Source organism: Mesoplodon mirus, assembly GCF_964341445.2.
Source record: "Mesoplodon mirus genome assembly, chromosome: 5".
Classification (NCBI taxonomy): Eukaryota; Metazoa; Chordata; class Mammalia; order Artiodactyla; family Ziphiidae; genus Mesoplodon; species Mesoplodon mirus.
The window spans coordinates 172,199,619-172,213,254 of NC_138980.1; the positions used below are offsets into that span (position 1 = coordinate 172,199,619).

Here is a 13,636-nt window from a genome sequence, read left to right on the forward strand (position 1 = left end):
CTAACCTCATACAACACTGTTATAAAAGGATTGTGTAAAAAATAGCACTTCGAAATAAGAAATTATATAGAAAGTTCCCACAAATGTTTGAACAGAAAAATTGTGTCAAATCATGTGACATCATGTTTTCATCATATGACTGTGGGTGGGAGAGGCAAAAGATGACCTACAAAGACCTAACTAAAAATGTATGGTTCAGTCTCACTGGCTTTCATTATTCTCATTCTTACTCACATGGTTCAACTTTAGTTGCCATTTACCAATCCTATTTGTATTTAAAAATCAACATAACTAGAACAGGATGCTTAACTCTGCCAAATTCCATGAAGCCAGATGCTGCTTCCTTAAGAAGAAAAAGAAGTACATAAAAATTATTGATTTTTAAAGGGAACAGAGTGGAAGGCAGCCATTTGATCTCTCAACGTCCATTATTTCCTTTGCTCTGGCTTAAGTAAAAATGTTGTGTAAGAGGTCAGAGTACATTTCCGTAGGAGCCCTGGAATTTCTTAACACAAACGTCATAAATAGTACTTCTGTTTCTGAAGAAAAGGAAGAGCATCACCCTGAGCAGGCACACACAGGAGCCCCTATCATTCTGAGAAGCTGGGAATGGATCTTGAGTCCAAATGTTTTCAAAAGCAAACACTTCCCATCTCCATTTCATTTATTCTTTATTTAACCCTTACTTTCTCCTTCAGTGATTATTTATTGCTTTCTTCAACTATAAGCCCATCTGCAAGATGGCTATTCTTTTGTGGGGCACAGAATTTCAAGTTTGCTTCGTTTCCTTAATGATTTTCCTGACTTGCCCACCTGTCTATACTCTTCTTCAAGGTTTAATTTAAACATGCCATATCATTTCATATCACCCAGCAACATTATTATATTTAGAATATCTTTTTCCCAAATGTATTAATGTGGTTTCTTTCTGGTCAGTTTTAAAGCCCCATCAGAAAAAAAACCCAACCCATAATAATTAATACATATTTATGGGAGCACTTGAGATGAGAGACTGAAACAAATTTATATTGAAAAAATTCGTATAATATTTATAAATAAGTCACCAACACAAACCACTGTATCAAATTCCTTCAGGCTAAAGGCAAGCCTTATCATGTCTATTATATTGGGCTTTGGATCATAAATTCAATTCCCACAGATTTGTAGCACAAAAGCATTTGCAAACCTTGCCCTCCTCAGTTTGGACCCCAGACTCAGGAATGCAGGGGGATCTTGTGTTGCAGGTAGACTCCACATTCTTGGTATGACGCTCAACCCTGTGAAAAATTTTCCATGATTCCTCTTCCTTTTTCCAGTACCAAGAAAGGTGTTTTGGTCACCCAGTGTCCATGAGCCCTTCCTTAGAACACCCTGAATTCTTTTGGGGAAACAGCCTTCCCTCTCTATGTGCATGTGACTTTGGTAGAACTGTGATTACAGGAAGCAGCCCTCCTGCTACCAAGACCCTAAGGGGTCCTGAGCACCTCCTAGTAGGTCCTAGTGTATCTAGAGAGTGAGCACATGATGAGTCCAGTGCTTTTTTCTGGGACTTTGACACTTGAGCCAGTGATGTAAGTTTGAAGTAAGACTGGAATTCACTAGTTCCAGTGGAAGCAACCCAACCAGACTGCTGCTGCTATGGACCATCCCTGGAATTCCTGCTTCCTCCTTCTGGAGCTGCCTCAATTCCAAGACTAATTTTCTGGTCTTCCCAATGATTTTCTCTCCCTTAAGTCAGCCAAAGTCGGTTCCTGCTACCTGCAACCAAAGAACTCTGACCAACTCTCACTTCAGGTGGAGTTTCTTGCCATGTTATATGACTACCTACAACAACAGCCAGTGCCCTGTGCTAATACCAGATAAGATGCTAAAGCATTTACAGGGCTGGAACTATCTTGGGAGAATTATTGCACAAAAGGTCTTCATTTTCCTTCCACGAAACTAGAGAGTCAAAGAACCACTCACTATAAAGGGAATTTGGGTCATGATTTTCTGTATCTTCAAACCTCATACATTTATTTTTAAATTTCAATATTTTGTTATAAAAGCTATACGGAAGGTCAAGAATCTAAGAATAAAATTAACCACAATCACATCCTAGGTCAATTCAGTGTTTTCACATGTTCATGTCATCTTCTAATCTTGGTCTATGTTCAGAACACATTTTTATTATCAACAACACTGTCATAGATTATATTTAACACTTCTTGTTATTTTATCATCATATGTTTCCATTTTGTCAGTCTCCTTTTGTTTTTCCCTCACCTCTCCCTCCTACTACCCATAGATAAACAAATACTAACAGCAACTCTATATGTTGCTTTTTCCACTTCACAGGGCATCAGGAATTCCCTCCAGTCAGCTGGATCTAATTCATTCTTTTTATTTCGAGTGTTTGTACCATTTACATGGAATGGTTGTGATTAAATCTACCATCTGGATGTTTGTTCCCTATTTATCCCATCTGTTCTCTGTTCATTTTTTACCCTTATTTCCTGCTATTGGTTTCTTAGCTATACCTCTTCCTTTTAGCTTTTAGTGGTTGTGCTAATGTTTATAATATATATCCTCAACTTACCAAGTATACGTTAATTAATAATGTTTGAATCTTGTATAATAACCTTGTAACAATATACTTCCATTTTCCCCTTCTATCCTATTGTTGTCATACATTTTATTTCTGCATAAGTTATGAACACAACATGTTTATTTTTGCTTTATATAGTTAGTCATAGAAGAGATTTAAAAATGAAAAAATACTTTCATATTTACCCACATATTTACAATTTCTTGTACTCCTTATTCCTTTGTTAGATCCAAGTTTCCATCTGGTTTTATTTTTCTTCTATCTAAAGAACTTCATCTAACAATACTTACACTGATGTTAAATGGCAAAGCCTCTCAGCTTTTGTTTGTCTTAATAAGTCTTTATTTCACCTTAAGGTAAAATTTTTAAAGAAGATTTTTGCTGGATATAGAATTCTATGTTGACAGTATTTTTTTTTCATTCTACAATTTAAAGATGTCCATTGTCTTCTGACTTGCATCATTTCTGAAATCTGCTCTCATTCTTATCCTTATTCCTCTGTACACCATGTGCCTTTTTCCTCTGGCTGATTTTAAGATTTTCTCTTTATCACTGTCTTTCAGAAATTTGATTTTGATGTGCTTTGATGTTATTGTGTGTGTGTGTGTGTTTATGCTACTTCAGGTTCCTTAAGGTTCTTAGATCTGTGGGTTCATAGTTTCTATTAAATTTGGAAGTTTTTCAGCCATTATTTCTTCAAATATCTTTCTGTCTCCCTCTCCTCTCCTCCTGCCAACACACACTTTTCTGGGACTCCAATCAAACATATAATGAACCACTCTATATTATCCCCAGGTCATTGAGGCCTGGCTTATTTAGTTAGTTAGTTAATGTTTCAGATTGAATAGTTTGTACTGCTACATCTTCAGGTTCACTGGTCTTTTTCCACGTCTAAGCTGCAGTTAGTCCCACCCAGTGTATTTTTTCACTTCAGATATCTTAATTTTCATCTCTAGAAGTTCCAATTGGTTTTTTATGTCTTCACTCTCTCTCCTGATTATATTCATATTATTTAAGGATCCTTAAACATGTTGAGCATGTTTGTAATAGCTATTTCATTGTCTTTGAATATTAATTCCACCATCTCTGTCATTGGTGGGTCTTTTTCTATTGACTCTTTTTCTCCTCCTGGTTATGGGTCATATTTCCTGATTCTTGGCATGTCTAGTAATTTTTTTTGGATCCTGAACATGGAGTTGTTAGGTCATTGAGTATCTGAACTTAGCTATCCTCCTTTAAAGAATGTTGGTTTTGTTCTGGAAGCTAGTTAAAGTCCTGGAAGATCAGATTGGTTTGATCCTTTCATGGCTTCTTTTTAAGTGTTTAAGGGTATATCTGGAGTAGTCTCTATTCTGGGCTAGTTTAGCTCTACTACTAAGGTGTGACCCTCTGGGTCTCTTGAACAGTCACTTTGGCTGCTGGTCTCTTGAAGGCATAATGTGAAAAGATCCGTGGCTTGACCTTGACCTAAAAGAACCTTGGCAAGAGATTTATAAAATCCTCTCTCCACATGGTACAGCTTGAGACCAAAGAGTTGCTGTGGGGGAACATGGAACTGAGGTTGCCTGCAGTTGCATAGAGGGACCAAACGTATGGCTGGATGCTGAGAAACAGTTAGAATGTTCCTGTAAAGAAAAGTGGCTGGCGGATAGTGGATCATTAATTACCAGGTCAGTAATTCAGTGTGATATTTGATTCTCTCTGTATACAAGGACTTGGCAGCTTTCTGGCCTGCTACATAGATAATGCTAAACTTTCTGGTCCCTGTTAGGATTAAATGGCACTGAAGATTGCATTAATCTACGAGGTCCTAATGCATCTCCTTATGACCATCAGCCTACAAATAGGAACTTTGAGGCATTGCTACAATTTTGAAGCAGTTGTCCTTTACCACGTCTTTGCTTAATTCCTAAACTTCATAAAAGTTGTTAAATGGTTTTATGTTGAGAGATTTCTTCATATTTGAAGAAGCATATCTTGTTTCACTCATTTGAAAATGACTTTGGTTACTATTTTTCATCACTGTCCTTTGTTCAACACAATAACTGACTTTGAAAATCTCATTATCTGGGGATGGTTTAAGAGTAAAGTAAGGGAGATGGCTTGGAACCATTTGAAATCATTCCACCATATCTATTTACTTCTTTTTCCCTGAGCTGGGGTAAGTATAGGTTTAGCACCAACAATATCTATTTTATAAGGTGTTTGCTTCTTCCCACATGGATATTCAACCTGGTGTCTGAGGTTATTAAAATGAAGCTTTAAGTCTGACTGCTTTTGTTATGTGATTTTTACAGCATTGTTCAACACACTCATTCCATTAGGTCTTGCCGACCATTAGCTTGTGGGAAATAGTTCCTCTTCTCTGTATGTTTAAGCCTAAACTTACATTGGCTTAGTTTAGTTGCATTGTTAACCTTTGAAATGTTGGTAATTTTAATGTCCCCAACACAAGTTGGCCCAGGAATAGATTTAGTGAACATTCCTTTACGACACCAAACGGTCTTTCCTGATATCCACCATGAGGCTCTCCAAAGGTTTCCCGTTGTCTTTATTTACTTCGTGTCTAGAAAGCCACAAACGTAATCTGACAGATGAGAACAACCAGCAGGTTTACCCTTCTAAGGGTCTGGGCTCTCTGATCTGTTCCCTGGCTCCAGGCTGTGTCTTAACACATATAATATCCTGTAGAAGGAATAAGAGGCATAGGGAAAACAATACCTCATTACAGTAAACATTAAACTAACCTGTGATAGAGCTGTTGGGAATTCTGTGCATAAGGTTCCAGACAACCTTGGTGCTTAGGCTTAAGAGTGCAGGAGCCAATCTCCCCTGTCGGTAAGAATTTTCTACCCAGGGCACAAAGAGAACAACAATTTAAGGAAGTCGTCATGGAACTTGGAGGACGCAGACAATGCCAAATTTACCCTTTGCAACATGAAGCGCAAGTACTGGAGCCAGAGCACTTTACAGAGCTAGCCAAGCGCAGGCCAAAAATGGGGCTGCAAACACACGTAGTTGAGGTTTAGAGGACAGAACTGTAAATCCCCTTTCCATCAAAAAGCTGCAGGAAAGCTCGCAGGACTTCGGTCTGCATTTTAAAAACAGCACGTGTGTGTGTTTTAGGCTATTTAAGCAGATCAACAGCAATAAACCTGCACACGAAGGGAATTCCTCTGGACACCTGTAACTCTTTTTCTTCCTGTCTTCCCTCCAACCACTAAGAAAACTGTCTCATGAGGGCAAACTTGTGTGACTCTTACCCTAAGGCTTTGATGTCATCTGCATTTGTCTTTGTTCTTCTCTGATGAGCTCGTTAACATTTCCATCGGCAAAGATGCTGACTGGATGATCACCAACCTTAATGACGAGGCGCTCTGAACTACGCTGATTCTTCTTCCTTCGCTGAAGGTCACTCGTGTGTGCACCTGACCTGTGAAAACTCCACGTGTATTTGATATGGTTTGAGGCACGCCCTGAACACACCTGCTTCCCAGAAACTTTGTGCTGCAGGCGCCCGGGCCCCATGCCCTGGCCACGGATGATTGGATAAAGTTGTGCACGTGGTTCAAGGACCGTAGGTCGGCTGAGCCAATCAGATTCTACTTCTCAGGATTTCGGACTGGTGAACTAAGATGCAGCTTCCTTCAGTGGCAGGAGCACCCTTGTGTGCCCGGAGGATGAAGAGTGGGAGATGGAGGTGGAGAGAGACCAAGAGAGGAAAGGAAGGAGAGAGAGATCATGTACAGAGTGAATGAGGCGGGGAAATCTTGAGCGATGAGACCATCTCTCTGTGGATTGTGAGAGATGCTGCTGGAAGCTTTACTTCTTGGCTCTCTAGGTCCCAGGTGCCTTCCAGGAGGACGGGCTGTACTTCCTGCCCTGTCGGCCTGTGGGATTCTCCGTATGGAACTGACTTTAGTGGTTTTCTATCCTCACAACCTAACTGCTTGAACAGAACCCAAAATATGTTAGAAACATACTTCTTGCGTTTCTGGCAAGACTGTCTTTTAGGCTCAGGCAGTACTTCATATTAATCATAAAACAGCAACTTAGGCTCATAAACATTTGTCATTGACACTAAAATCCCACACAGAACTGGAATTCATGGATTTGCTCAAAACTCGCCCTTATTACAGACATTGAGCCCGTGCCCCCTCTTCAGGCCACCATCGACAAGGCCTGTGAGGGTCAAACACAGTGTGCCTGTCAGATGCGTGAAGACCCGCAGGACCAAGGCGTGATGGATGTGTCTGGTGAGAAGAGACCGTTACAAGCCACCTTTGTTTAAGAACTCTCTCCTGTCCCATTTGCCACCAAACATTATTTCCTCTGTGTTGGTGGTAAGTTTCCAGGCCTTCATTTTTCCTGATGTCAGTTGTGTACGCCAAGGGTTGCGTCCTGCTTCTGACTTTGATAAATACCTGAGGTGGTCTCAGGCTGCTATGCCTCTGCTTCCCTGTTTGCCACACCAGCCTCACCCTACGCCACTGTCCCCTCCCTGCAACCTGCCAGGAGGCTCTGCAGAGTCCAGGCTGGGGTCAGGCCTCTTCCACCAGCAGTACCACATGGCATTCCCCAGACATATTAAGGTTCTGTTCATTGTTAGGAGTCCGTGACCCCAATAAGCAAGGTCTTTTCATGAGCTATATTTGTTTAAGAACCTGTTTCTCAGTGAACTCAATGTCCTTGGTTAATTTTAACCTCACTAAAGATAAAATGTTAACAATACTTGGTTTGACCTCTTACGTCTATTGTGGCCATTCCATAGGTCTCTCTGACCGGATGAATACGGGGTATCATTAACTTCAGGAAGCTTCTCTCCCCAGGACTACATCTAAAAACTTGGTCTCTTCAAGTCCTGGATCAATAAAAAAAGAAGGAAAAAAATCATCACACTATGAGATTCTTTGCTTCTTCAAGAAGGTTAACAGCTGAGTGTGGCTTTCACTATCAACCTGCGATTCGGAATTCATTTGATATTAGTATGAGCACTGTTCTAGTCACATATAAGACCCACACTCCTTCCCACAGGAGCTTGAAATCCAGTAAAGAAAGAAATGTGATGAAGATTTTTGTTAACCATAATGAACTGAAATCAAAAGGAGGTTCTGGCTGATTTCAACTAAGAGAATGTAGAAACCTATGGAAGCCTTCTCAAAAAAGTAGCAAATGTAACTGGGACTATCTGATGGCTGATCCAAGGACCTCTGCCAAGCAGAGGGTATGACTCAGAGGAGAGATCCCAGCCCCCATGCACCTCCTCAGTCAGGTGCCCTGAGCAAGGCACGTACTGGACAACTCTACACAAAAGTTGGACCAATAGCAAAACAACAAAACAAAAGCACTGCCCTCCCATTCTGGGCAAACTCCCAAACTCCCAGATAAATATCAGAAGCTATTGACCCTTGCCTGAAACACATGTTTCACTGCTGCTAAAGCGTGCTCTACAGACCAGTGCCACACAGCAAACTCTTCTCTGCGCATCTGCAAGAATGTGTACAGAAACTGAGAGCAAGTGTTTAGAAACTTTTATAGCAATTTGATCTCAGTGCAACATTTTAATTTAATTTTACAAAAGTGCCAGTCTGCAAAGAATTGGAAATTTTAAGAACGGGTCCATCACCACAGATTCACCACAGATAGTTTTATAAGCACTGTTCTGTTACAATTTTCAAAGGGAAAAAGCCACTTTACTTTCTGCTTTAAAAAGAGAATCATGTGACATTCCCTTTTCCTGTACAGTACATGGAGTGTCTTCCAGTCTGCTAGCACCTAGAAAGACACACAGGAGGGACAGCTGAAAATGAAACCAGTAATACAACTGGCCTCACAAGCAGACTGAAGTGTCCACTCTTATCTTGTGAAATATAAACCAAGTGGAAAAATTAATTTCTCATTTACCACTTTCTGACTAATGAATTTAAACATAGATCAAATATACACCAGTGCTGAGTTTTTCTTTTAATCGATCCAGCATGCTTAATTATAGCTAAGGGTAGCTTCTGATAAGAGAGATATAAACATATAGTTATCTTTCCTATTTAGCTATAATGATACGAATATTTTATAATAAACATCATTTTCACCAGGTATCACCTCATCTCTGCTCCTTTTTTATTTAAGGGAGTCATAAATGTGTCTACTTGGAATCACATACGGAAAGTTCCAGAACATTCACGCAACTTTTCAGGTCTTCACCCCCACTGTCAGTTTACACCAGCTGCTTCTCATCACCTAGCCCTGGGGTCCTTCCCATGAAGCTCATGACAACAGAGAAGCCAGCACCCAAAGGAAGTCCATGCACACACTGAGCAGTGGACAAAAGCTGAGACTTGAATTTACATGAAGTAGATCCCAAGTTGTTTCCCAGATTCTGTCTTTGGGGATGACAGTGATAAAAAGACATGGGGCCAGGAAAGTCTCAGGCCTTCATGTTTGTCCTTGTAAAGGTGTTGATGTATGGTAAGGAGCAATGGAGTAAAGTCATACGTTGTCCATGAAGCCTTCTAGCATTACTGATTTGACCTTCACCCCACCTTTTCAAACTCGAGGATGAGTAAAACAGAATAGTAAAATGCTATGCTGATAGTTTTAACTACCATCCTCTGTATGGTTCTGTCCAGATGTTCCGTCTGAGGTTTTATAAGTTAGAAATAAGAAAGCCTATTCGTAAACAAAGAATATTATTTCAATGGAAAAAGTATTTCTGTACCTCAGGAATGCTTCTTAGGGCACATTCCTTATTAAATAAACTACTTGTACAGAAATGGGTTTTACAACCCATCTAGACTAAGCTGAAAATACTTAAAGTGAGCATTTAAAAAAATTTTAGGAAATTGTCTTGACTAAACTTTCCAAGTGACTGACACTGGTGGCAGCAAAATGACTTAAATAATCTGAGACCTGATGACGTTGACTATGAGGACCAATGGATCAATTATATTCAGAACTTTGGTGTGTTTTTTTTTTTAAACAGAGAGTGGTATTTTCTCCAGAGACACCGGATAGGAATATGACTTGAACGTCCCACATGTGGTCCACGCATCCCCCCTGCCTTTGAATCACAGTCATTCCACGCTGAGCTCTTGTTTCCTAAAGCGCATTCTATGGCCTTCCAGTGCAGACATATGGCATGCACTTCTGGCTGTTCTACAGAGCCTTCTGGTCCAGGGCTGATTGAATATGTGAGTAGTTTTTCTATCACTTATAAACCATGTTGATATTAAGCATAAATGTAGTCCAGATAAGCTTTCATTTTCTTAGCCTAGAGGAGTATGACAGGATTAAAACCAACGTGAATTGACGGACGACTCAACTGTTTGCAGCAAATAACATAGAAGTGATTGTACCATTTGGACCCACTTAATTTTGTGTCTGACTATAAAACAAACACTGTGACAAACAGGACTTGAAGGAAACTGAGTGACTATAGAGAAAAGTATAGTCTATATACTTTTATACTATATAGTATAAAAGTATAGAAACCTAAGTATAGTCAATACTAAGGTAATGAAACAATATTCAACTTATGACAAGCAACCCAATAGACCGTTAAAGTTTTAGATCTATAAAAATATATATTTTAAAAATTTACACGGTAACAATTTACTTAGTCTTAAGCAGTGTGAAACACATTCTTATAAAAAGAATCACACAGCTTTAGAAACTTGATATTTAAGAGAACTAATTCTGAATTAGTCATTCCTTTATTCCTATTTGTATAGGTTTTCACATATCAAGTCAGTTATCAGTTAAAAAACATATACCTTCTTTAATGTGGATTCCCAACATTTTCAGAGTACTTATAAAGTAGATATATTTTTTTTCCTCCCCAAGGCCTGCTTGGACAGAATTAAAATGGTCTTTCTTAGATCTCATTAAAATATGAGAAAATCATCTGATATATAACAAAAACAAATATTTCCATCCAAAATTCATTTGCAGAAAGTCCCTGGAAAATTAACAGGAATGCCCCTGATATGGGCTGCTCTTCTCTCCTGGAGGCTGGGCTGAACCTATGCTAGCTCTGCCTTGGGCTCTCCCGTACACCAGAGAAGGCCCTGGGGCTTTCCCCTGGCTCCCCCGTGGGTGGAAATGACTTTGGTTCAGGGCTGTGAAGGCCCACATCCAAGAAATTCAAGTCACTAAGGTGGCCCTGAACTAATACAGTTTCTTGGGGGCCTTTCAAATGATAGTGTTCCTAGGGTGAAACCAGAAGCCATCTGTAGTTATTTCTTTACTTTGGAGACAAAGCAAAACACAATTTGCAAGACTCGTTTGATCACCTAAACCTCCCTCACGTTGGATTTTACACTGAGGGTCTTTTAAGGCTGGAGGAAATAGATTAGAAGGGCACGATAGAAAGATAATGTGAAAAGGAAAATAAATCCAGGTACCAAGCAGGGGAATTAAACTTGCTTATCAAAAAAGTCAGTCTTGAAGATAAAAGTTCTAAGGATGGATGGTGATAATAGTTCCACAATGTGAATGTACTTAATGCTACTAAACATTTAAAGATGGTTAAAATGGTAAATTTTATATTATGTATATTTTACCACAATAAAAAAGTCAGTCTTGTACTAATATTCATACAACCCCTCAGTGTGGACACACATGGCCAAAATTTAAGAGAGAAACTTATTCTAAAATCAAAAAAGGACAAGGGCATATGTTTTCATCTTTGCTAAAGTTCCTCTCATCATTTGAACCCTATAAGGTTAGAGAGACATTAAATGTTGGCATCACACAGGAAATTCACTTCCAATTTATTGTTGGCATTTAAAAGTGGTGCTAATTTATATGCAGTTCCTTTTAATTAGTTTGTTACATTCAATTATACAACTGAATTAAAAACATAAAAACACCCAGTACCTCTTCCCTTAAAATCTTGTGTTTTGATGCTTTCCCAAAACACAGCAACTACTGAGAAGTCATCTTTATTTTTTACTTTCATTGAATCGAAATGTTTTCCACAATCTGGTCTTGCCCCTCTTTTTTTAAAGAATTCTTTTCCCACCCTGCCCCATCGCCCCAACGCAGTTAAGGATAAACATCACGGGTTGATATGTCACAGAGTTATAGGCTGCCCATCCCTGTGAAAAAGTTCTTCCTTTCAGTCCTGGATTGATGTGGAAATCATTGCACTGGATAAGGAGATGCAAGGCCAGTGGGAACACACACGTGCCAGGTACATACCTGGACAGGCTCAGGTGGAGCCAGGAGTCCGGGGCAGCAATTCTACGTGTATCAGTCTCAGCAGAACTGCTGCAGGCTGTCATCATATCTGCTTGTGAACACAGAGGGGAGAGTTCATTTCTTCTTGGTCACAGTAACACATCAAGGGGATAACTTGCAACAGTGTCAATTAAATGACAGGGGTGATGCAAAACCATAGATGCCTCCAAGCAGGAAAGGGCTGTAGAGTTCTAGTGAGAACTCCTGCTCCGCCTGCCTGTCAAGGTAATGCAAGCCCCTGGATCCGAGCTCGTTACTCTCCAACTCTTCACCCAGAAAACAAAATGACCGCAGGCACAGCACTGGCTTATGTAGTACATACAGGTGATCGTCCCCATTACAGAAGAATCTGAATGTTATTTTCATACACCACAGCATTTAACATACCTCTTTTTTATTTACAGTCAAATATAGAAATGTGAGAAAACGTTAGCGTCAAACATGTTAAGACGTTCTTAGAAGGGATGTGTAACTTTGAAGTAGTAGATCATTAGCCAAGATTTTAAAGGTTATTTTGTATTCAATATTTGTTGAAATTCAAAACAGACGAGCAAAGTACCTCCAAAATAAAGATTACCAAAATAAACTGAAAAAGTATTTCCAGAATAAAGATGACCAAAAGCTAGTTAGCCTGAGTATATTAGCTGTCTACTGCTGCTGTAACACATTACCAGAAACTTAGCGACTTAAACAGCGTATCTATTGTCTTACAGGTTTGTAGGCTAGAGGTCTGACACGGGCTCCACTGGGCTAAAATCAAAGTGTCGGCAGGGCCGCGTTCCTCTCTGGAGGCTCTAGGGGAGAATCTGTTCCCTCGCCTTTTCTAGCTTCCAGAGGCCGCCCACATTCTTTGGCTTGTGGCTCCTTCCTGAACCTGCAGTAACTTTCTTCCTGTATCTGCTGTAAGTAACCAACGCCAGCAATGTTGCATCTGTCTCTGACTGTCCTTCCGTACCTCACACTTCCCTCTGACTGACCCTCTCCCAAGTCCCTCTTCCACTTTAAGGACCCTTGTGATTATGTTGGGCCTACCTGCAGAACCCAGACTCCTCTCCCTATTTCAAGGTCAGTGGATTAGTCCCTTAAGTCCACCTGCAACCTTATTCTCCTTTGCCATTTAACCCAACATATTTACAGGTTCTGGGGATTAGGATGCAGGATTCTCCCTACACACATTAGATACACATGTAAATACACATTAAATACACCGTTTAATATTTTTGTGACAGTACAATAATTGTCATTCAGTTGCCTTAATCTACAGAATGTATCTTTTTGATCTATATAAAACATATTAAACTGGCCAGATGCAACAGTAAAAAAAAAAAAGATATAAAACAAATTGTACAACGTTACAAAGTAGTGGCTATGTGTACGTATGTGTTTAGATATGTATATATAAAATTATACATGTTTGTGTGTGAGTGTAAATACACACACACACACAATTTTAAAGTTAATCAAATGGTTCTGGAAAATCAATATATACCATAGAAATTCCTGGGAAGGTAATGCTTATAAAATAAGGCCATGTTTATGAAGATCCGAAATCAGTCAAAGACAAGATTCTTAACAAAGAACATAAAGATTATAGACAAAAAATTCTCTCCCTTTAGTCCTTTTCCCCTACTTATTTTCTTCTCGGTTTCTTCCTGTTGTTGTTCTTCCCAAACTAAATATCACTGTGCTCTGTTGTGTGTGAAATGACCAGAGCCTTTACAGACAAGGTCAAACCACCAACCCACAAATACATCAGTGCAGGGGCTCTGGAGGAAATCACTGGAAACAAAGGGAAGGCACGTGGGTCTCCGT

At 39.6% G+C, this 13,636-nt stretch overlaps 1 long non-coding RNA gene across 4 annotated transcripts in view; it reads left to right on the forward strand.

The window, feature by feature from the left end:
• The window catches only part of LOC309804925, a 65,398-nt gene that overhangs the window by 50,697 nt on the left and 1,065 nt on the right, over positions 1-13,636 (forward strand). For 2 of the 4 annotated variants that reach the window (XR_014294193.1, XR_014294194.1), the window contains exons 6-8: positions 4,107-4,257; positions 9,567-9,774; positions 12,538-12,625. This is a non-coding gene — a long non-coding RNA (uncharacterized lncRNA). Of the gene's footprint in view, positions 1-4,106; positions 4,258-9,566; positions 9,775-12,537; positions 12,727-13,636 lie in introns of those variants that run through there. The other 2 variants (XR_014294191.1, XR_014294192.1) reach the window with 2 other exon arrangements.